The sequence below is a fragment of the Arachis ipaensis genome, chromosome B09 (assembly GCF_000816755.2).
Source record: "Arachis ipaensis cultivar K30076 chromosome B09, Araip1.1, whole genome shotgun sequence".
NCBI classification, from domain to species: Eukaryota; Viridiplantae; Streptophyta; class Magnoliopsida; order Fabales; family Fabaceae; genus Arachis; species Arachis ipaensis.
Genome location: NC_029793.2, coordinates 28,565,852 through 28,590,915, shown reverse-complemented (window position 1 = coordinate 28,590,915; position 25,064 = coordinate 28,565,852). Strand labels below are relative to the sequence as shown.

The window sequence follows — 25,064 nt, the reverse complement described above, 5'->3', positions numbered from 1 at the left end:
GTTAGTAGAGAATTGAGAGAATCGAACCTTAAACGCCTGAGTGATTAGAGTGTATACACTACCAGTGAGGGTTCGATGTTCAATTCCTTGTTCCCTGCTTTCATGAGCTATTTTCTTCTTGCAAGTCTATTTGTACTTCATTTTTATGATTTGAATTAGTGAAATCCAGTTCATATTTCCTCTTGAAAGATTTGTTTACTTTTAACTAAGTAGGTGGAAACATTCTGCATGTAGTTACATTCATAGGTTGCATTTCATACATTCTTCATTCTTTATAGTTTCTCTTGAGCATGGCATGAGGACATGCTAATGTTTAAGTGTAGGGAGGTTGATAAACCACTATTTTATGGTTTATCTTGTACTCAATTGAGTGGTTTTTATTAACTCTTTACCCACTTATTCATACTATTTGCATGGTTTTATATTTCCTTCCTAATTATGTGCTTTGATTGAAAACATGCTTCTTTGATCTTATATTTGCTTATTATTAATTCTCTCTTATTACTATTAGATGCCTTGATATGTGTGTTAAGTGTTTTCAGATATTATAAGGCAGGAATGGCTTGGAGGATGAAAAGGAAGCATGCAAAAGTGGAAGAAATACAAGAAGATGAAGAAGTTGCTAAGCTATCCAGCCTGACCTCTTCGCACTCAAACGGCTATAACTTTAGCTATAGAGGTCCAAACGACGCGGTTCCAGTTGCGTTGGAAAGCTAATGTCCGGGGTTTCGATTTGATATATAATATGCTATAGTTTCCCTGACGCTAGATGATGCGACCGCGTGATCCATGCGGCCGCGTCGTAGTGACGGAAATCCAGCATGGTTGAATTCAGGACCAGCGAATTCTGGGCTGTTTCTGACCCAGTTTGTGGCCCAGAAAACACAGATTAGAGGCTATAAAGTGGGGGAATGCATCCATTCAGGGAGAGACTCTCATATTCACAATTTTAGGAGTAGATGTAGTTTTAGAGAGAGAGAGGTTCTCTCCTCTCTCTCTCTCTCTCTTAGGATTAGGATTTAGGACTTCTCTTAGTTTTAGGAGTGACTCTCGATCCCAGGTTTAATGTTCTTTTCTGTTTAATTTCGTTTTCATTTTTATTCACCTTAGTACTTTAATTGATATTTATCTTTTGAATAATTGGCTTATGGCTTTCATGTTATGATTTTCTTTATTAATGCAATTGAGGTATTTTCAGATTTGTGATTTATATTTAGCTTTTTACATTCTTGGTTTTGGTTAAGAAATCAGTAACTCAGGAGTTATCCAATTCAACAGCATAATTGATAATTGTTATCTTGCCAATTGAATTGAACTTCAATAATCCCAATCTTTTCTTAGGAAATAAATAGGATTCGAAGATCAAACTAATTAATCCCTTGACTTTCCTTTACTTTAGTAAAGGTTGACTAAGTGGAATTAAGATTCAACTTTCATTATTATTGAAAAGGATAACTAAGTCTGGACTTCCAATTTCTAATACCTCGCCAAGAGTTTATTTTATTGTTATTATTTATTTTTTTTCTTATCATTCAACATACTGCTTCCTTACTTTCAAAACCCCCAATTTACAAGGCTCATAACCAATAATAAGAACACCTCCCTGCAATTCCTTGAGAAGACGACCCGAGGTTTAAATACTCGGTTATCAATTTTAAGGGGTTTGTTACTTGTGACAACCAAAACGTTTGTATGAAAGGACTTTTGAAGGTTTAGAAACTATACTTGCAACGAGGATTTATCCGCAATTTCTAGACCACGCAAAAGTTCTCTCATCACTTGTCTGTGGTATTCCGATTAGGATTCAGGGATTGAATGACTGTGACAAACTTCAAACTCGCGAGTGCTGGGCGTAGTGACAGACGCAAAAGGAGGGTGAATCCTATTCCAGTATGATCGAGAACCTCAGATGATTAGCCGTGCTGTGACAGAGCATTTGGACCTTTTTCACAAGAGGATGGGATGTAGACATTGACAACGGTGATGCCCTTACATAAAGTTTGCCATGGAAAGGAGTAGGACTGATTGGATGAAGATAGCAGGAAAGCAGAAGTTCAGAAGAACGAAAGCATCTCTATACGCTTATCTGAAATTCTCACCAATGAATTACATAAGTATTTCTATCTTTATTTTCTATTTATTTATTATTAATTTTCGAAAACTCCATAACCATTTGATATCCGCCCGACTGAGATTTACAAGGTGACCATAGCTTGCTTCATACCAACAATCTCCGTGGGATCGACCCTTACTCACGTAAGGTTTTATTACTTGGACGACCCAGTGCACTTACTGGTTAGTTGTGTGAAGTTGTGAAGTTATGTCTGGACCATGGTATTGTGCACCAGTTGTGGCGCCATTGCCAGGGAGAGAACGAACAACAAATTTTACAACCTTAGAGTAACAATTTCGCATACCAGTGGCAAAGTCCAAATTTTAGGGGAGATGCTACCGAAATTCCTAAAAAATTCGAGTCTTTATTTGAAATATTATTCGGGGAAATTATAAGTTTAATGCCTTTCCTATTTTACTTGGAGGATTGTGAATTTAAGACTTCTTTTTATTATCTGTACTTAGATCAATTATGAAAGTGATAAAGCAACGCTTTGAGAGAATTATTGAAAAGAAAATTATGATTTCTTCTTATTTCCTAAGAAAAATAGTATGTCTGTGGGTGCAAGGCATTCGAAAGAGAATTATGCTTTAAGGCTGTTTTAAAAGGTAAAAAAAAAGGTTTATGTTTTTCTCTATTTAACATAAAGATTGTCACTTGGAGGAGTTTTCGTGACTTTAAAAGAATTTGGGTTTCGGTTGCCAAATCTCATTTTCTGACATTTTAGATAAGCTTCAGAGTATCCTTTGAATTTTGGTTTAGCTAAATAAAAATGATTTTTGAGCAGTCTGAAACGCTTTAGATTTAATCATGGAATTGAAGCTAGTTTGTTTAAGTAAAGGAAATGGTTTTGAAAGGAGTAATTGATTACGCGACTCGGTTTGGCTTAGATTCTATTCTTATTACTCAAGTCAGGAAGCCAAGATTTTTAAAGATTTTAAGTGAATTTGAGGAAATGAGTTATGTTATTCTCCCCTAAAGACTTGAGACTATGCCGGGAAACTTTTGTTATAAAATCCCGTTGTTGGATGGATGATTTTGAATATTTCAAAAGAGATCTTTAATTTGCTATGGTTTTGGAAGTTTTGGAAAGAGGATGCCGAGAGTGACTTTGTTTTTAAAAGGGGAACTTACTTTGAGTAAAAGGGGCTTATGAGCCTGAGATGATTTAACAAATGGGAACTTTAAAGCCAAGACTGAAAAGAGTTGAAATTTGATTTCAAAGTGAAGTGAATTGAGAAAAAGCGATTTATGGCTTGAATGCTGATTTTATGAATTTGATGATGTTGGATGGTGGAAGTGCTATTTTGTTATGAGCCGGAATGGCTGTGTATGATAATGAATTTTGGCTGATTGTGGAATATGTTGTGAGCTGGATGGCTGACTATGAGTCATGAATTTGAGCCGGATGGCTGAAATGAATGTTGATTTATGACTGAGAATAAATGCATATATGCTAAGATATTGATATTGTGATTTTGCACTTCCAACTATCGGAGATACGAGTTTCCCTGGGTAGAAGCAGTGGCTAGCCACCACGTGCTCCAAGTTGAGACTTGATACTCTGCTGACCCTATGTCGTAAGTGTGGCTGGACACTGTGAAAGTTCCGGATGAGTTTGCCCCATGAACATACACCAGTGAGGGTGTTGGATGTGAATTATAATTATCTCTTGTGAATAACTCGAGTTGGGGATGCACGACAGAGGGACAGTCCAATGGTTAGCTACCAGGACTTGTCGGGTTGGCTTTATAACCGACAGATGATATCATCAGCCACTAGGACAGGAATTCATCATATGCATCTATGTGACATTGTTTGGGTGTGCATATTGTACTTAGTTTTCCTTCGTGATTACTTATGATTAACTGCTAATTGTTCTACTTGCGGTAACTGTTTGTTTGTGCTTGAACCTTTCTCTTTGTGTTTGCGACTAAGACTCTGTTGGACTGTGGTGATTGGTTGAGACTCTGTTGGACTGTGGTGATTGGTTGTTGTTTGGGTTGCTTGGGCCTAGGGTTGTGGTTGATCATGAGGTGGGCCGAAGGCAATGTCTGGTTGATGTTTCTGGTTTGAAAAAGTATGAAAAGCTAATTTGGTTCAGCGTAGAAAAACCTTTTGAAAGGCTTTTGAATTTTTAAGAAGTGAACAGTTCCTCTTTCAGAAAAGATTTCCGATTTCTCTTTTATAGTAAACCTTTGCTTTTGAAAAGATGCATAAGGCGGTTATTAATCACTGTAATAATTTTATCTCGCGTATCCTGTTATAGTAATTCGGCAACCCTATAGTGAGAACCCTTTCGAAGATGATGTTCTCACTCCCCTACAGATCTTCCCTTTTCAGGTTACGAATGACGAGGTTCAGAAGATATTATTTATTTTCTGTCAGCCGATATCTTTGTATTATTTTAGTACTTATGTTTTCCTCGCTTTTAATTTTGCAAGTCTTGTAAGAGGGATAGGATTATGATGAGTTGTTGTAAATTAATGTGTATATATATATATATATATATATGAGTATTGTAACTTCTATTGTATGTATGAGTGTATGTTTTCGAAAGGTTCGATTTAAGTTTTAAAGAGGTTCATATTTTAGTAATAAATAGTATAAGAGTCGTCGTAATATCAGAGCTATCAGAGTGGCGCAGCCGTAAGTGTGACTTTTGATAGTTAAGATGTTACATTATGGTATCAGAGCAGTCTTTCCTATAGATCCTGCGGAATGGACTGACTATGCTTTAATTGCATATTCTGGGCATTTGTCATGTAATAGGTCTTGTTCGGGTACAGGAATTAGAGCTTGATGCACATGACGGTCTATTGATTAATGCCATTAGCCTTGCATTGCAAAATTCATGATATTAAGTTTGGCTGGCTTAATACTAGTGAGTTATGTATATGAAAGAACTAATGGGTTGTCATAGATGATATACGAGTTTTGGGTAAAGCGAATCGCAGGTTTTGGGAACGTTGGAAGCTATTTCTCGAGGCTATTCAGTTATGTGTCTTGAATTCTGTTCGAGTCGACTTGTCCTTTCATATCCTAACTTGAAGTTCTTGTTTGCTAATCCTCTTGAAAAGTAATTTGATTTTTCAACCCTATTCCTCTATTCATATGCATTTTTGTTTGATTCTAATTGCATATGCTTGTTGAAAATCTTTGTTGTATCTATCTTTCTCTGTTTAAATTCTTCTTCTTGATTCATGTGTTCTTTGGTATACCTTTAAACTGTCTTGATGCGCTATGCCCTTTGAGTCCTTGTTCCGAGTCAATTCTTAAAGAAATTGTGATTCAATTTTTCTCCTGTTTGACAGTAATTACAACCAATTTCGAAATTTTTATAAAATTGCTGTTGATTTGATATACACTTATCTGTATATGAAACTTTGAAAATTTCTTATACAATTTAACAATTATTTATCTCTAATACCTTGCCTGTACTTTTACTGGTTTACGGGATTGCACTTACTTTAAATACAATTTGACTTTCTAATAATTTTGCTACAATTCCAATGCATATCTTTATGTGATTATGTATTTAGGTATTTTTCAAAATTTTGGGGAGAAAAGATTTTTTGCTTTTATTCCGGTTGATTTTTGTTTGATAAACTTCACTTAATTTATTTTGATTTGGGTTGGTTTAGTATACTACATTGTTTATGCCATTGTTGATCTTTTGAAAATGTTGGGCTCATAGCTTTCTTCTTATGAATGGACCAATTCTCTGTTAAGTTTTTCATCACCATGAATATCATACTTGACTCTGTTTTTGATCATTCTTCTACCTCTTGTGAGCACTACCATCAATCTCAGCTTCCCTTCTCTTGTGAATCTCATCCTTATGTGAGTTAGTTCGATTCGTTTCAAATTAGTGCATCGTTTATCCTCTCATGGTCTCTACTAGAGTTCTTAGTCAAAGATTTATCCCTGAGAAATTACTAATAATTGAGTTGTCTTTTTCTATGACTTTTGTATTCTTTTGGATCAATTGAAAGCTTGTTTGATGTCTCATGCCTAGTGGATCTTGTTTGAAATACCTTGATTTAAGATCCTTTCTTGTATGGCTTGACTCCTTTTAAGTGCATCCTAATCTTCTTGAATATCCTTCTGAGATGGTGATTTCAAGTGTACTCTCGAAGTTTCATTTCGAACTTTTAAAGACGTTTTGATTCCTCTTTAAAGATATTGTAAGGCAAAATTTTTCTGTTGCCTGATTGTGATTGAAATCATTCTTCAATTTTTGACAAAGTTGATTTAAACTTGGCATGCGCTATTTTAAATGAAGTTTTGAAAAGCTTCCCTGTTTAGTAGGAACTTGCCCGTTTGTACGCACTACTTATTTCCTTTACCAACTTATAAGCAAATTTTTATCTTGGATGCTCTTTTCTAAATATAGTTTAATTTCTTCTTTCGTCTTTGCTATAATTTTTATACACGCTTGTTCGACTATGACCTTTGAGAATTTTTGAGCAAGCATTTAGTTCTCTTCTGAATTTTATGAACTACTTTTGGTTAAGTTGTGCACCTAACTATTTTTCTAAAATATTTGGAAAGATATTTTAGCTATTAGCCAAACCTGTGTGCATTTTGCTTTTAAAACTCTACATAATCCACTTCAACATGAAATTGTATTAAAGTAAAGTCGCGTTTATGCGTTTGTTACTCTCTTAAAGAATGTTTGTTGCTTAACCTTTCTTTTAGACTGCGAAGTGATTTTTTCGCAAGTTTTCGACTCTTTTGTGAACACTATATTCGGAAGTATTTTTAATCGTGCTCTCGAGTTTTGTGAGCTATGTCTTGGGTTTGAGATGTTCTTTTCTGTAAACCTCATACTTCTTCGACTCAGCTTGAATTTGTTTCATACTAATGCGCGGAGTTATCTTCTTATTGGTCCTATTGAATTTCTTTGGTTCAAGGGTTATCTTTGAAGTTGTCAATCGATTTATTTCTAGCAAACTTCAGTGCTTGAATATCTTTGTTTACCTGGGATTGCATACAGTCTCTCAAACCTATGAGTATTATCCTTGATAATTGTCTCTCCTTTCTAAATCTTGTATCCTTCTGAGTAGACTTGAGAATTGCTTTGATGTCACGTGCGACCTGTAGACGTAGTAATGTGATGCCTTAGTTCTTTAAGACGTGATATGTGTATATGGAAGGTGAAGCGGTAGGGGTACAACGTGATGAGTTGTGGGCGTTTTGTTCCTTGTAAAAGAGCTTGTGGGTGTTATTATGATCGGCTATGAGGTTGTAAAGTGTTTGATGGAGTTGGGAGGCTGAAGTTCTGAAGTGATTAGGAGATCTATGAGAGGACATTATAGCCGTTGTTTTCATACCGACCTGTTTTGGTAGCCTTTATATCACATTAATTACCACTTCGTTTTCTGAACGCCTATCTTGATTTGCACCCTATTTTGTTACCCCAAGTTTTTGTAAAGTCTTGAGATTATGTGACCTTTTGCATCGAGCCTAGCTGGTACCTTCTGCTTTACACCATACTTTATCCCTATATTTGAATCTTATGGTTATTCTGTATTTGAACATTTATACATATATGCTAAGATTTCTTACTTTTCTAGAAGTATTTAAAAGTACTAAGACTATGTATTATCTTATGTATTACTTTAATTTTTGAGGACGAAAATTCTTATAAGGTGGGTAGAATGTAAAACCCAGAACTTTTGGAAAATCTCATTACAAGTCAATCTCAATTATTTATTCATTAAGGATTTTAATTTTCCAAATTATTTTATTAGGGCTAGTTAAATCAAGTGTTGATAATTAAATTTGGATTTTTATCTAATTTCATAATTATTGGATAATTTCTATATTTAAGTTATAAAGTTTAGTAATGGTAAAATAATTTATATTTTATGATTTACTTTAAATAATTGAGATTTTAGAATTTAATACTTTAATTCTTATGAATAAAGAAAATCAATTATATTATCTCTAATTACTGAATTAGAACATTTCTTTGAAATTAATTTGTAATTTATAATCAAATAATATTTTCTTTAAAGGTAATCTTGTTGAATTAAAATTTGTTTTCAATTACGCTATTACCCGTAGCTTAACCCTAACCCTAATTCCCAAATTGGGAAAACCCTAACCCTGAAACCCTAGCCCAATTTCCTGGTTTCCCCTGAACCCAGTAGCAGCAACACTTTTCCCATTTCCCAAATCAAGCAGCAGCAACGCTGCAATAAGAAAGAAAAGAGAAGCAGAAGGGAGGAGAAGAGAAATGGGAAGGAGAGGGAAGGGGGGAGGACGGCATCGGCAGGCATCACTGCCACTGCGCCGTCGTGTCGTGCAGAGAAGAGAGAAGTGAGATCCGAGAAAGAGAGAGCGCCGGTGGGAGAGGGAGACCGCTGCCACAGCCGTCGCTGTTCGTCCTCCAGCCCGTCGCCAACATCGCGGATCGCCACTAACCTCGTGCTCGTCGCCATCGACCACGAGCCAGAAGAGAAGAAGGACGACGCTATTACGCTGTTCCTCGCTGCAGATGAGCTCGCTGCCACAGCTGTTACCGTTCATGCCGTCGTCGTCGCCAAAGGGAGCCATCGTCGCCGTCAGCGGAATAGAGGGCGAGAGTGAGAGACAGAGAGATTGCGGTGGGGGAAAGGACGGGAGCCGCCGTGCTGCGTGAAGCTATCGCCGTTGTTCCTGCCGCCGTCAAGCCTCGAATAGCACCGTCGAAGCGCCGGCCATCACCGTCGTTGAGGAGGCTCACCGGAGTTGTTGGAGGCCGCCACCGCTCTGTCTGGTTCTGTGTTGGCTTGCGCCACCGTGCCTGGCCGCCGGAAAATGCCACTGCCGTCGCCGAAAGGAGCACTGCCAGTAAGGGTTTAAGTTTGGTTTCTGCTCTTTCGAAACTCTGGAAAGAGTATTGACACTGCGTGGTTATACATCTGCTATTATCAGAGATTCGGGCAGCCACCGTCACTCTAAAATTATTGACGGAGCTGCTGCCGAGCCTATTTACAGTTGCGGCTGCTTCATTTTGTTAATTTAGAGTTAGAATCTGGTTTGCTTGTGCCGTTCGTAGCTATTTTTGCTTTTGAGAGAGCAAGCAAAGCCGAGGTTTTGGTTGCCGGTGGTTTCGGGTTGAGACGAAAAGAACTCTGTGAGGCGTTTGGGCTATGGTTTTGCGTTTTGAGGTAGGAGCTCTTTCAGAAAACCATATTTTATGAATTAGAATTATTATATATGGATATTGACATGAGAAAATGTATCTGAGAGTGATTGTATAAGTCTTATGTAATTGTTGATTATCTTGAACGAATATGAATGTTTGATTGGTTGGGTTGTTGTTCGGTTTTGTGAAACGGACAGTTCTTGAAATGCTTCTTTAAAGTTAATTTATGAAAGCTTGAAATCGGGTTTATTCTATTAAGAATTGATTTGAACTTGATTTGGTGTTCTTGAAACTTTAACACGATGTATTGATGAACACGACTTTTGTGTGGTTTAGAATTTCTCAAATGAATTCTCATTATAAAGTATAGCTTCTAAACCAAACAATAATCCTTTCATGCAAAACTTTTGTTTGTCACAAGTACAAATCCCTAAATTTTATAAACCGAAGTATTTAAACCTCGGGTCGTTCTCCCTAGGATTTGCAATAAAGTGCCTTGTTATTGGTTATGGAGTATGTTTTGGGGTTTTTGAGATGATGGACAACAAATATAAATGGCAAAAGAAATAAACTAACAAAAAGGTCTTGGCAAGGTTAGGTGGTCAAGGATCTCTATCCTAATCACTAACCACAACATGAGAATTGGCAAGGATCAATCCCACTAAGTTAACCCCTAACTAATAGTAGAGAAAAGTCAAGTGAGCTATATCAATCCAAGTTCATAAGTCCTAGTTCTACACCTAATCAATTGGTGAGATCTAGCGTTAATGGCTCCCAATCGTCAATCACTTGGACATTAGTGACTCAAGAGTTCCTAAGTTACCTTTCCAAGCCAAGAGCACTAAATTCCACTCTAGCATCCAACCAAGCATTTTATCAAACACTTGGAAGGTATAAAAGGAAAGCATAGTAAAATTGCAAGGAATATAAATCTACACTACTCAATTGCAAGGAATTAAACAACAATAAAGCAAATCAATGATAAAAGAACATGAATCATAAATTGCATTGAGTTGAAAATAGAAGAACAAAAATGTATCAACATAAAAGTAGAGAATTACATGAATTAAATACAAAACTAGAAAGAGGAAGAGTAGAGGAACAAGAAATTGTAAAAGAAAAGTAAATCAAAGCATGAATTAAACCTAGATCTAAGAAATTCTAATCCTAATTCTAGAGAGAAGATGGAGCTTCTCTCTCTAGAAACTAAACTACATGATGCTAAAACTTCAAAACAATTGCTCCCTCCTTTGTCCAAGCTTGAATTCTGCATGAAATAGCTTCAGAAATGAGTTGGGTTGGGCCCAAAGTGCTTCAGAAATCACTGGAGGTGATTTCATTTTAATGGGCCACGGACAGCATCGGCGCGCACGCGTACATGGCGCGTGCGCGCCCCTATACGCGAAGCAACATATGACAAATTTTATATCATTTCGAAGCCCCGTATATTAGCTTTCCAACTCAACTAGAACCGCCTCATTTGGACCTCTGTAGCTCAAGTTATGGTCGATTGAGTGCGAAGAGGTTAGGCTTGACAGCTTTACGGTTCCTTCATTTCTTCATGAGTTCTCCCACTTTGCATGCTTTTTCTTCATTCCTTCCATCCAATACTTGCCTTGTGAACCTGAAATCACTCAACAAACACATCAAGGCATCAAATGGAATTAAAGTGAATTAAAATCACCCATTTTAGGGCCTAAAAAGCATGTTTTTACACTTAAGCACAAATCAAGGGAGAATTGCAAAATCATGCTATTTCATTGAATAAATGTGGAAAAAAGTGATAAAATTCCCTAAAATAAGCACAAGATAAACCACAAAATTGGGGTTTATCAAATCTCCCTACACTTAAACTAAGCATGTCCCCATGTTAAAATCAAGAAAGAAGCAAAGGGACATCAACATTTATTCAATGCAAACTAACTACATGCAACCTATCTATATGTAATCTATCTACATGAATGCATCCACTTAGTCAAAATAAATCAATTTCCAAGAATACATATACAAACACAAGGGCTAAGGCAATAGCAATCACTCAACCCACAATTGAATTGAATTATTAAAAAGATTTTACAAACTTGCAAGAAAAGAGATGATCATGGGTGGAAAAATGTAATTGAGCAATCGAACCCTCAGCGGATGTGTATCCACTCTAGTCGCTCAAGTGTATGGGGTTGATTCACTCAATTCTCCCCTAATCATGTTTTCTAAGATTTGTTTTTCATCTAACAATCAACAATTATTTCATGCATGCATACAAATATCATGAGGACTTCCCATAGGTTGTAATGGGGTTTGGGTCAAGGTAGGATGCATATGGTCAAGTGGGCTTGAGATTTGAATCTTTGATTAACTTAAACTTCCCACCTAACTTATGACAACCTATACAATTCTAAACAAACCTAACTACCCATTCTTCACTTTTTCACACACTCATGCATTCTCTTTAATTAACATTCCATATGCATTGACTTTTATTGAACCTTATTTTGGGGCATTTTGTCCCCTTTTTATTGCAATTCTTTGTCTTTCTTTTTTTTCTATTATTTATTTTCTTTTTTCTTTTTTTTTTATTTTTTTTCAAACTAGAATATATATACAAGAACATCAATGCATATGGTTTACACATGATTAATACATGAGTATGTACCCAATTCCCAAGATTCTCAACACAAATACAAAAAAAATACACTTTTATCTCTACCCAATGTTCCCAACTCTCCCAAAATCAAATGATAAATACTCTCACTAGCCTAAGCTAATCAAAGATCTAAATTAAGGGATATTTATTGTTTTTCACTTAGGCTTGTAATGTGCTACAATTAAGAACAAATAGGTTAAGCATAGGCTCAAATTGGTTATCAATGGAAGATAAAAGGTAGGCTTATTTGGGTAAGTGAGCTATTTGAACAATGGCCTCAATCATATAAATATATGTATACACAAAATAATGGACATATAGAATTAAACAAATCAAAGATTACAATCATAGGAAGAGAATAATGCACACAAGAATGAAAATAAGTGGTTATATATGATGTAACCACACAATTAGGCTCAAACCTCACATGCTTGTGTTCTTAGCTCAAAAATCATATTCCACAAAGTATATAATTCAAGCAAGTTCTAAATTTTTTTTTTTCAATTGGGGTGCCCTATAGATAAAATTCTTGGAAAATATCATGATTTTGACTAAGCTTATTATATACATATGCAAAATAAGAAAGTGCAACTAAGAATCCTAAAATGAAATGAAAAAGTGTTGGGATTAGAAACTTGTCACCCAAAAATGCCAAGCGGTCGGACGACCTCCCCACACTTAAAAATTTGCACCGTCCTTGGTGCACTCAAAGATGAGCAAGGGGTACGGCGACTTTCCGAGTTGCCACCTTCAGCTGGTAGGTCAATCGGTGCTGCGTGTTCTTCTCCCGCTTCTGTTTTTTTTTTTATGATGACTCATCCTGAACATAGAAAATAGGAGATAATAAGACAAGTAAATGCACAAGCAAGGAAGCATGGATTGTTGGAATGAGATACATCACTAGAATTGAGTGAGTGAATTGGTGTGACAATAATGAAAAATAAGTGTGTGGATCTTAATTTGCATGCGGTTTAGAACTCACACCCTAGTATTTAAAAATCATGTCACAATTATACAAAAGAAAACATGCATTTCACTCATTCTAGTGTGCTTGAAATGCTTCAAAAGACTTGTAGGTTAAGTCAACCACACAAGTAGTGAAGAGGCATGGAAGCATTCAAGTAATTAATCAAGCAATTGTGAAATTGGATAATGCATGGACATTGATTGATGTGTAGGTAGACTTAGTGAACAAAATGGTATATGAAACTCACACAACAATCAATGACACATATTGAAGTTGTTGCAACACCTAAGTGACATAGAGGTGAAACACATGGATGCTATGGAACTTGGGAAAAAGAGGATAGAAGTGAAAATCAATCACATAGCAAGCATAGCCCATAAAGCTTTACAAAGCTCAAAAATATTTCACTAGGTAAGCTTTCGATCCAATTTCACAATTCTACAATCTCAATGCATGAAATAAGTGATGTGAATAAGGGTAAACCATAAACAAGCATCACTTAAAAAAAATGCAATGATAATATACAATTGCCTAACAATAGATGATGAATGCATGGTGGCCAAAACATGCAATTCAAAGAGTTAAGATGCATGAAGGCAACGTAACATGTACTTGGTATTCACAAATGTTCAACATGAAAATTTAAGACCAAGTAGTAAATTGCAACCTCAACAAAGGAATCCAACAATGACAATAACAACAATGATGTAAAACTAACATCCCATTAGTAATAAGCAGTAGTAAATGGTAAACAAGATCAGTAATCCAACACTTAATAATGGAAAACAAAAATTAAACTAACTAACTAACTAAAAGAAATAGTGTTACATGATGTTTGGTAGTGTCGGATGATGTTTGAAGGGTGGAAAGAAAAGAAGAGAAAAGAGAAGAAGGAAAGAAATGGAAAGAAGAGAAGAAAAGAAGGTGAAACAAGGCAATCCACGCGTGCGCGTCATGTGCGCGTAAGCGTGGATTGATGAAATGGAAGCGACGCGCACGCGTGCAGTGCGCGTACGTGTGCATGGCAAAGCAGAGAGTCGACGCGTACGCGCAAGGTACGCGTGCGCGTGCCTTTGGGGCACAAAGTTGGCACACTTCAGGCACAACTCTCGGGTGAATGTATGGGAGGTGGAAAAATTCAATCCACGCGTACGCGTACATGGCGCGTCCGCGTGGATGGCCGAAATTGCTTGATTCACGCGTACGCGTGGAGTGCGCGTGCGCGTGGGTGGTGCTCTGTTTTTCAAAATTTTTCTATGTTTTTGCACCAAACCAAGCATTTCAAACCTCCAAACAACTACCAAAACATCATAAAACCTTATTTAACCTACTAGACTCCCAATTAAACTCAACTAATCAAACAAAACATGAAATTAAACTTATTTTACCAATATGTACAAAAGGAAAAATAAAAAGATGTTACCATGGTGGGGTGTCTCCCACCTAGCACTTTTGTTTATCGTCCTTAAGTTGGACTTATGGGGAGCTCTTCATCAAGGTGGCTTGTGCTTGAATCCATCCTTGAATATCCACCAATGCTTGGACTTCCATTGTGCTTCATCATTCAAAGTTAATAACTCCAAGATTTGATGGAGTTCTTCACAAACCATAGGCTCCCAAAGTTGATCTTCCTTGTGCGATCCGGGATCCCACACTTTATTTTCACACCCGTCCTTGAGTTGATCATGGTGGTTTCCTCCGGGTGGCAAGAGAGATGAATTCTCATGGAAGCACCAAACTATCCTCCTAGACCCATCCAATTGAGCACTAGTCCAACCTTTACTCCTTAAATCCTCAACCATAATGAGCCTAAACTTACAACGCCAACCACAAAACATCTTTCTTTTACACTTCATCCCACAAAGCATCCTAAGTTGACCATCCATTTCAAGCAAGCCATATTCGAGTGGGATAATAAAGGTAATAGAAATGAATTTTACCCACTCAAATGAAGGAATAGATGGCAACCTAGGTAGAGAAGTGTCCAAGGGTCTTGACAAAGCGTATTCAATTCCCATCCTCCTTTTTCTAAGGACTTCTACCTCTCCACAAGATCTCTTAATTTCAATCATTTGTTCAACAATTTTATCTAAACATTTTCCCTTACTCAAATCACAAATGGGAGGACAAGAGAGATTTACCTCCACATTGCTTTCTATCTCTTTGGGAGAAAGTTCTTCATGCTCAAAGGATTCTTCACCACTAAGACTTGATGCTTGATCTCCATCACCAAGGGAACTCAATTCTTGCTCTATCTCATTCAAGGCTTCATATGGAATATGCCTTGGAAGGTGTGCACTTTCCTCCCTAGCATCAATTTCAATCATCTTGGATGGGTTTTCTTCAACTCTATGTTCCCAAGGAGGTTCCACATCTCCTAAGTCTTCAACCACTTCTTCCTCTTCTTCAATAATCTCTATCTCCTCCTCTTGTTGCATTTCTTGCTTTAACTCCTCTTTTTCACCTTGGATCTTCAAGTTCACTCCCTCACTAAGCTCCTTGGTTGCTTCTCCACATTCCACAATGGAAGTGCCTTGATCGCATAGGCTTAGGCGGGATGAGACTATGTTGCCAATGGCTTCTACCATGATAGCCGTTTTCGCTCTTAACTCCTCAAATTTCTTTTCATCCTCCTCGTGTTGCCTTAAGATGTGAGATTCAAGATCCCTTAATTCTAGCATAAAGGCTTCATCGGGGGGTGATTGTGGAAGAGAGGCTTCATTGTTTGAGGGAAAGGTATTATAGTCGGAAGGTGGTTCTTTTAGGTAGAGTTGTGGTTGAAAGTTTTCATGTATTGGAGGTGGTTCATCTTGGTAATAATATGGAGGGGGTGGCTCTTGAAAATGTTGATGTTGGAGTACTGGTGGCTCTATGTGTGGTTCATATGGCTCATATGATTGTTGGTAGGATGGATATAGATTAAGGTCATATGAAGATGGTTGGTAAGAAGGGGCTTGTGAGTATGGTTGAGGGTTATGTTGGGGTATGGCTCATAGGCATATGGTGGTAGTTCTTGAAAGTCACAAGGGGATTCACCATAGCCATTGGATTGATATGCATCATAGAATGGCTCTTCTTCATAGTGCATTGGTGGAGGTTGTTGCCATGAATATTGATCATATGTATATGGCTCCTCCCACCTTTGATTATCCCATTCTTGATACACATTCTCATTATAGTCATCATTTCCTACAACATAATTAGAACCAAACTCATAGCCAAAGTGAGAATTCATGATAGCAAGAGCAAATGAAAACAAAATCAAATAAAAAGTAAGAAAGTTAAATCCTAAAACTAGCAAAAACTAACAAAGAAGCCAAAGGTAAACCTATTTACAATATTCACATATATACAATAACCAATAACATAACACCATTGTAACTCCCCGGCAACGGCGCCATTTTGATGAACACGACTTTTGTGTGGTTTAGAATTTCTCAAATGAATTCTCGTTGTAAAGTATAGCTTCTAAACCAAACAATAATCCTTTCATGCAAAAATTTTGTTTGTCACAAGTACAAACCCCTAAATTTTATAAACCGAAGTATTTAAATCTCGGGTTGTTCTCCCTAGGAATTGCAATAAAGTGCCTTGTTATTGGTTATGGAGTATGTTTTGGGGTTTTTTAGATAATGGACAAGAAATATAAATGGCAAAAGAAATAAACTAACAAAAAGGTCTTGGCAAGGTTAGGTGGTCAAGGATCTCTATCCTAATCACTAACCACAACATGAGAATTGGCAAGGATCAATCCCACTAAGTTAACCCCTAACTAATAGTAGAGGAAAGTCAAGTGAGCTATATCAATCCAAGTTCATAAGTCCTAGTTCTACACCTAATCAATTGGTGAGATCTAGCGTTAATGGCTCCCAATCGTCAATCACTTGGACATTAATGACTCAAGAGTTCCTAAGTTACCTTTCCAAGCCAAGAGCACTAAATTCTACTCTAGCATCCAACCAAGCATTTTATCAAACACTTGGAAGGCATAAAAGGAAAGCATAGTAAAATTACAAGGAATATAAATCTACACTACTCAATTGCAAGGAATTAAACAACAATAAAGCAAATCAATGATAAAAGAACATGAATCATATATTGCATTGAATTGAAAATAGAAGAACAAAAATGCATCAACATAAAAGTAGAGAATTACATGAATTAAATGCAAAACTAGAAAGAGGAAGAGTAGAGGAACAAGAAATTGTAAAGAAAAAGTAAATCAAAGCATGAATTAAACCTAGATCTAAGAAATTCTAATCCTAATTCTAGAGAGAAGATGGAGCTTCTCTCTCTAGAAACTAAACTACACGATGCTAAAACTTCAAAACAATTGCTTCCCCCTTTGCCCAAGCTTGAATTCTGCATGAAATAGCTTCAGAAATGAGTTGGGTTGGGCCCAAAGTGCTTCAAAAATCGCTGGGGGCGATTTCATTTTAATGGGCCACGGACAGCATCGGCGTGCATGCGTACATGGCGCGTGCACGCTCCTATACGCGAAGCAACATATTACAAATTTTATATCATTTCGAAGCCCCAGATGTTAGCTTTCTAACGCAACTAGAACCGTCTCATTTGGACCTCTGTAGCTCAAGTTATGGTCGATTGAGTGCGAAGAGGTCAGGCTTGACAGCTTTACGGTACCTTCATTTCTTCATGAGTTTTCCCACTTTGCATGCTTTTTCTTCATTCCTTCCATCCAATACTTGCCTTGTGAACCTGAAATCACTCAAAAAACACATCAAGGCATCGAATGGAATTAAAGTGAATTAAAATCACCCATTTTAGGGCCTAAAAAGCATGTTTTTATACTTAAGCACAAATCAAGTGAGAATTGCAAAACCATGCTATTTCATTGAATAAATGTGAGAAAAAGTGATAAAATCCCCTAAAATAAGCACAAGATAAACCACAAAATTGGGGTTTATGATGTATCTTTGGAAACAACTTGATTTTGAATTGACTTGGTTTTGGACCCCTTGAAGAAGGTTACAGAATGGTTTGTTTGGGACCCGAAAAGGGTGGCAAAGTCCAAGTTTTAGGGGAGATGCTGCCGAAATTCCTATAAAATCCGAGTCTTTATTTGAAATATTATTTGAGGAAATTATAAGTTTAATGCCTTTCCTATTTTACTTGGTGGATTGTGAATTTAAGACTTCTTTTTATTATCTTTACTTAGATGAATTATGAAAGCGATGAAGCTACACTTTAAGAAAATTATTGAAAAGAAAATTATGATTTCTTCTTATTTTCTAAGAAAAATAGTATGTCTTTGGGTGCAAGTCATTCGAAAGAGAATTCTGCTTTAAGGCTGTTTTAAAAGGTAAAAAAAAAAGGGTTTATGTTTTTCTCTATTTAACATAAAGATTGTCACTTTGAGGAGTTTTCGTGACTTTAAAAGAATTTGGGTTTCGGTTGCCAAATATCATTTTCTAACTTTTTAGGTAAGCTTCAGAGTATCCTTTGAATTCTGGTTTAGCAAAACAAAAATGATTTTTGAGCAGTCTGAAACGCTTTAGATTTAATCATGGAATTGAAGCTAGTTTGTTTAAGTAAAGGAAATGGTTTTGAAAGGAGTAATTGATTACACGACTCGGTTTGGCTTAGATTCTATTCTTATTACCCAAATCAGGAAGCCAAGGTTTTTAAAGATTTTAAGTGAATTTGAGGAAATGAGTTATGTTATTCTCCCCTAAAGACTCGAGACTCTGCCGGAGAACTTTTGTTATAAAATCCCGTTGTTGGGTGGATGATTTTGAATATTTCAAAAGAGATCTTTAATTTGCCATGGTTTTGGAAGTTTTGGAAAGAGGATGCCGAGAGTGGCTTTGTTTTTAAAAGGGGAACTTACTTTGAGTAAAGGGGCTTATGAGCTTGAGATGATTTAAGGAATGGGAACTTTAAAGCCAATGCTGAAAAGAGTTGAATTTTGATTTCAAAGTGAAGTGAATTTAGAAAAAGTGATTTATGGCTTGAATGCTGATTTTATGAATTTGATGATGTTGGATGGTTGAAGTGCTATTTTGTTATGAGCCAGACTGACTGTGTATGATAATGAATTTTGGATGATTGCGGAATATGTTATGAGCCGGATGGCTGACTATGAGTCATGAATTTAAGCCGGATGGTTGAAATAAATGTTGATTTATGGCTGAGAATAAATGCATATATGCTGAGATATTGATATTGTGATTTTGCACTTCCAACTATCTGAGATACGAGTTTCCCTGGGTAGAAGCAGTGACTAGCCACCACGTGCTCCAGGTTGAAACTTGATACTCTGCTGACCCTATGTCGTAAGTGTGGCTGGACACTATGAAAGTTCCGGATGAGCTCGCCTCCGTGAACATACACCAGTGAGGGTGTTGGATGTGAATTATAATTATCTCTTGTGAATAACTCGAGTTGGGGATGCACGACAGAGGGACAGTCCAATGGTTAGCTACCAGGACTTGTCGAGTTGGTTTTATAACCGACAGATGATATCATCAGCCACTAAGACAGGCATTCATCATATGCATCTATGTGACATTATTTGGGTGTGCATATTGTACTTGGTTTGCCTTCGTGATTACTTGTGATTAACTGCTAATTGTTCTACTTGCGGTAACTGTTTGTTTGTGCTTGAACCTTTCTATTTGTGTTTGCGACTGAGACTCTGTTGGACTGTGGTGATTGGTTGAGATTCTATTGGACTGTGGTAATTGGTTGTTGTTTGGGTTGCTTGGGCCTAGGGCCGTGGTTGATCATGAGGTGGGCCGAAGGCCATTTCTGGTTGATGTTTCTGGTTTAAAAAAGTATAAAAAGATAATTTGGTTCAGCATAGAAAAACCTTTTGAAAGGCTTTTGAATTTTTAAAAAGTGAACAGTTCCTCTTTGAGGAAAAGATTTTCGATTTTTCTTTTATAGTAAACATTTGCTTTTGAAAAGATGCATAAGGCGGTTATTAATCACTGTAACGATTTTATCTCGCGTATCCTGTTATAGTAATTCTGCAACCCTATAGTGAGAACCCTTTCGAGGATGATGTTCTCACTCCCCTACAGATCTTCCCTTTTCAGGTTACGGACGACGAGGTTCAGAAGATATTATTTATTTTCTGTCAGACGATATCTTTGTATTGTTTTAGTACTTATGTTTCCCTCGCCTTTAATTTTGCAAGTCTTGTAAGAGGGATAGGATTATGATGAGTTGTTGTAAATTAATGTGTGTATATATATATTTTCTATGAGTATTGTAACTTATATTGTATGTATGAGTGTATGTTTTCGAAAGGTTCGGTTTAAGTTTTAAACAGACTCATATTTTAGTATTAAATAGTATAAGAGTCGTCATAATATCCGAACTATCAGAGTGGCTCAGCCGAAAGCATGACTTTTGATAATTAGGGTGTTACATGTCCTAAAGTAGTCAACGACCGCATTTTTATAAAGGTGGTGATTAACTAGAATTTTGGCCACATTTTATATGTCACACTTACCAAAGTGTGGTCATAGAAAAAAAACATGCTTTTAAAGTATTGGCTAATATTTTATTACAGTCACATTTTTAAAGCATGCCCATTAATTAGATCTTTAAAATAAACTAGTCCCTCTTTAAAATAAAGGTTTAATTACTCTGCAGGTCTCTATGTTTTTTCTTTTCAATTGGGTTCCTATACATTTTTTTTAATATAGTCCCCGTTAACGTTAAACGTCAAAAAAATGTTAGTGAATTGTGAAATTACTTGTATACCCTTAGGGACCAATTGAAAAAAAAAAAGTATAGAGACCTAATTGAAAATTCGATAAAACTATAAATATTTAATGAAAATATTCCTATAATCCTATTCAATAATTCTAAGACATTAAAGATATTCCTATAATCCCTTTTATTTTGTCACTATTATTCTTTTGCTTTTTTATATACAAATTATACTAAAAATGCCTTTTTTTTTTTTTACTTTCAAAATACCTTATCTTAAGAACATACAAAAAAAAGGAATGGATAAAATGAAACAGAAATAATAATAATAAGTATATATAAAATTCAATTTCCACCATTTTAGTAATCATTATGATTATGTAATATTTTACATTTGTATGGATTCATGGAATATAGTTTGTGTCTTTATCCTATCATGGTACACCATAGAAAACCACAAAGTTATGTAATTTGTGTTATTGAAATTTGAAATCTAAAAACGAAAACCATAGAAAACGTTTCAATGTAATACAGATAATCTAAAAATCAGTTCTTGTGTTGCAACCTCCAACTCTCTGAACCAACATAGGGATCAACAATAATATTGATAACGGCCGGTTCTTGTGCGACTCATCAAGAGGCTGGCTCATGGTAAATGTAACAGGTCTAATATGTTTCGCCTCGGATGAGTTTTTTAACGGAAGATGGCATACCGGGCAAGTGAATTGTTTCCTCAGCTATATGTCGATGCAAGAAAGATGAAATGTGCACACATTTCGGCATGATGCGTAACACTTCTCTTTTTCTGTAATCTGCCAAACATATATATGACACACTTGTAGAACTAATGCGAATTAGTTATCTATTCATTGACTCCTTGGTTGTGCTTATTTCGAATCCATGAAGTGCTTTTCTTATATCATTAGCTCTTGTAACCGTGGATTTAATTTCTATGGACTATCAATGTAAATATGTCTTACACGGACATCCAATTATGTCCTTCGGCAAAAGTAACAACTTTTAAAATCAACTACTTGAATGGTTGTCCAAAAGAAAGGATTTGATTGGATGACAGTGTAAACATCAAAATTGAACTTCATGAATAAAGTATAAAAAACAATGTTAAGACAATTACAGTATCTAGAAAACACTAGAAGTTACAATAGGAGGTTAAGGAACATATGAGGAACAAGTTGTGCATGAGCTGAAATTGAGAGAACGAACTTAACTGTGTATCTTCAATGGCACTGAAGGCCTCTTGGTTGAACTTCAAAGTGGGGATTGCATCAAGCATAACAGGCTCGGATTCAGGGTCATTAGCATGATGTTCTGGCTATCATAAACAATAAAAAATTAAAATCTAAATCACCAACAGATAAACAAGAAAAATAAACAAAACCACAACTTAGATATAAACTAAACTACTAATTAGGCAAAGAATAATATCATCAACTTGAATTATATGATATATGCAGATTCATGAACCCGAAGTATATGATATATGGAATACTGACCTATAAAAAAGTCTCAACCACATACTCATCTTACAAACAAATGAAATGAAAAGGCAGTATATACATTGTTCAATACCTATATACCAATTCTACATCTGATTGAAATTTATAGCCAAGTCACAGATTTATTCTAAGAAAAGGATGCAGCATTTGCATCATTTGATATAGAAGCCTACAAAAGAACCAAAATTATAGCTGTCCTCATTTCTTATATGCCTCAAGGAGGATTGGATCAGAACAACAATCTAAGAACCATGACCAAATAATACATAGTATAGAACTAATTTTCACAAAAGTTGAGTAGAATATCAAAAACTCAAACTCATGTTCACAAATCACAACACAGAAAAAAGCTTAATAAATCAACTCAGAAAAGGAGGGGGTTTGAAGAGGTAAAATTTTTACCTGTTCTATGTCAATCATGGATTCAATCTCATACATCATGCGAGATTCACCAAATTGGTACCTGAACCCATCATCTCCAATCACCAAATTTTTCTTTTTTCAAATGTTAACACAAGATTCAAATTGGTGTAGAGTTGAAGAAGACTCTTTTCTTTTCTTTTTAATTCATTCTTCTCTTTTGTGTGTGTTGGGGGTGTGAGTGTGCGGCTTCTTCTTCATTTCATGATATCACTGGAAAATGAGAATCGTGTTCGTATGGTCCACAGTGCATGAGAGGGTGTGGGTCCCATCACCAACACACAGCTCAGTTGAGTTCAGACCAAAACTTTGCCCTTTCTAGTTTCTAGATCCGATGGTTGCAAATTCCGGTCTCACTTTTTTGGGTGGCGAAGTGAGGTGAGGCACGCCGAGTGGTGGACAGGGCTTCGACGGATCAATCAGTGCAGATCTTCAAAGACCGGCAGACCGACAGAAGCTATGGATGAAGACAGACGAACCGACGGCTATGGATGAATACGACAACGTCTATGGATGAAGACGACGGACCGATGATAAACCCCATTTTTAGGATTTATCTTGTGCTTAATTTAGTAGATTTTATCTATTATTCTCACACTTGTTCATATAATTCGCATGTTTTACATTTTCCTTCCTAATTTTGTACTATGATTGAAAACATGCTTCTTTGGCCTTAAATTTGCTAATTTTAATCCCCCTTATTACCATTCGATGCCGTGATATGTTTGCTGAGTATTTTTAGGATTTATAGGGCAGGTGGCTTAGAGGACGGAAAGGAAGCATGCAAAAGTGGAAGGAACGCAAGAAAATGATGTTTTGAGAAGCTGGCAGCGACGCGTATGCGTGACATGACGCATACGCGTGACAGTGCGTCACGTGCTGCATTACACAGAAGACATTGGGGGTGATTTCTGGGCTGTTTTTGGCCCAGTTCCAAGCCCGAAAACACATAATAGAGGCTGCAGAGTGGGGAAATCAAGAAGACACACTTTCATTCACATAATTTTAGGTTTCAAATGTAGTTTTCTAGAGAGAGAGGCTCTCTAATCTCTCTAGGTTTTAGGGTTCTTAGTTTCATTCCTTTTCAATTTATGAATTCTATCTTATTTCAATTTAGTTTCTCTTCTACTTTTAATTGTTCTAGCATTCTAGTTTATTTATTTCCCTTGTTGATTACTTTATGTTACCAATTTAGTTTATGAATTCTCATGTTAGATTTGATTTTCCTTTTAATACAATTTGAGGTATTTCATGTTTATTACTTCTTCCATTAATTGTTATCATTGATTTTGCAATTGTTGGTTTTAGTATTTACATTCTCTTGTTGCTTTTCTATGCTTTTGTTTTGTGCCTTCCAAGTATTTGATAAAATGCTTGGTTGGATTTTAAATTAGCTTTTTATGTTCTTAGCTTAGATTGAGTAATTAGAGACTCTTGAATTGTCAAAGTCTCTTGTCGGGGGTTGGTGATTGAAACTTGCTAGTTGGCTTGAGCTTCACTAACTCTAGTCTTTGATTAGGACTTGTGAACTCAAGTTGATTTTCTCACTTGACTTACCTTCAATTGTTAGAGGTTAACTAAGTGAGAGCAAAAGGCAATTACCATCACAAGTGACTATGATAATGGGGATAGGAATTCCAATCCTCAATTCTTGTTAGGACTTTTCTTAATTATTAGTTTATTTTCTTGTCATTTAACTTTCTTGTTCCTTATTTCAAAACCCGAAAAGATACAATCTCATAACCAATAATAAGTACAATTCCCTGCAATTTCTTAAGAGACGACCCGAAGTTTAATACTTCGATTATTTTTATTGGGTTTGCTTTAGTGACAAACAAATTAAATTTGATTGAGGTTTAATTGTCGGTTTAGATCTATACTTGCAACGCGATTATTTTTGTAAAATTCTTTACCGACGATTTTCTCCCATCAACCAACGGGGGAGAAATGCACGATTTTTAGAGAGCAAATTAGGGGCTGGCTAGGGCTTTTTTTTCTTTAGGACAAAATGTTAAGGATTTTTTGGGTATTTTAAAAAAATAGATATAAGTCCAATTAGCATATCTAATCCAAACAGAAGAATATTCAATTTTTAAATAGAATATTCTGTTATCTTAAACGATATTCTTACGGCAGGAACTTAAATGAAAAAAAAATTAACCTATAGGAATCCAATTAAAAAACAAAAAAGTATAAGGATTTAATTAAAAATTCGGTAAAACTACAAATACGTACAGAATAATTAAACCTAAAATAAATTAGTCTCTCTTTACAATGATATAAGAACCAATTTATCTAATAAAAATAATATTTACAAATTAAAAAAATTATTAAGGATCAAAACATCAATTCCTAAATTTTTTGGAAATCGGTTTAGGTATTTATTCAAAAATCTATTACATTGTAAGATAACGTAAAGTATAGATTTTTTTTCCACCATGATGAAGGAATAAACATTTCTATATCAGTCGTATTACATGTACACAAAAAATTAGTTATTCAATTAGGCATTAATATAAAATACATGTTAAAATAAAAAATACACATTAAAAATAAATAAATTAATATATATGTTTATATAA

The 25,064-nt window shown here is 35.8% G+C and overlaps 2 long non-coding RNA genes across 2 annotated transcripts; one reads left to right on the top strand and one right to left on the bottom strand.

Moving 5' to 3' along the window:
* On the bottom strand, positions 2,925 to 22,524 carry LOC110266396. Its single transcript, XR_002353728.1, has 4 exons — positions 22,465 to 22,524; positions 21,770 to 21,878; positions 14,913 to 14,919; positions 2,925 to 2,935 (listed from the first exon to the last, which is right to left on the bottom strand). It is a non-coding gene; the product is annotated as an uncharacterized LOC110266396 (long non-coding RNA).
* LOC110266395 lies at positions 9,055 to 15,733 on the top strand. The gene is made up of 3 exons (XR_002353727.1): positions 9,055 to 9,140; positions 15,632 to 15,635; positions 15,721 to 15,733. It is a non-coding gene; the product is annotated as an uncharacterized LOC110266395 (long non-coding RNA).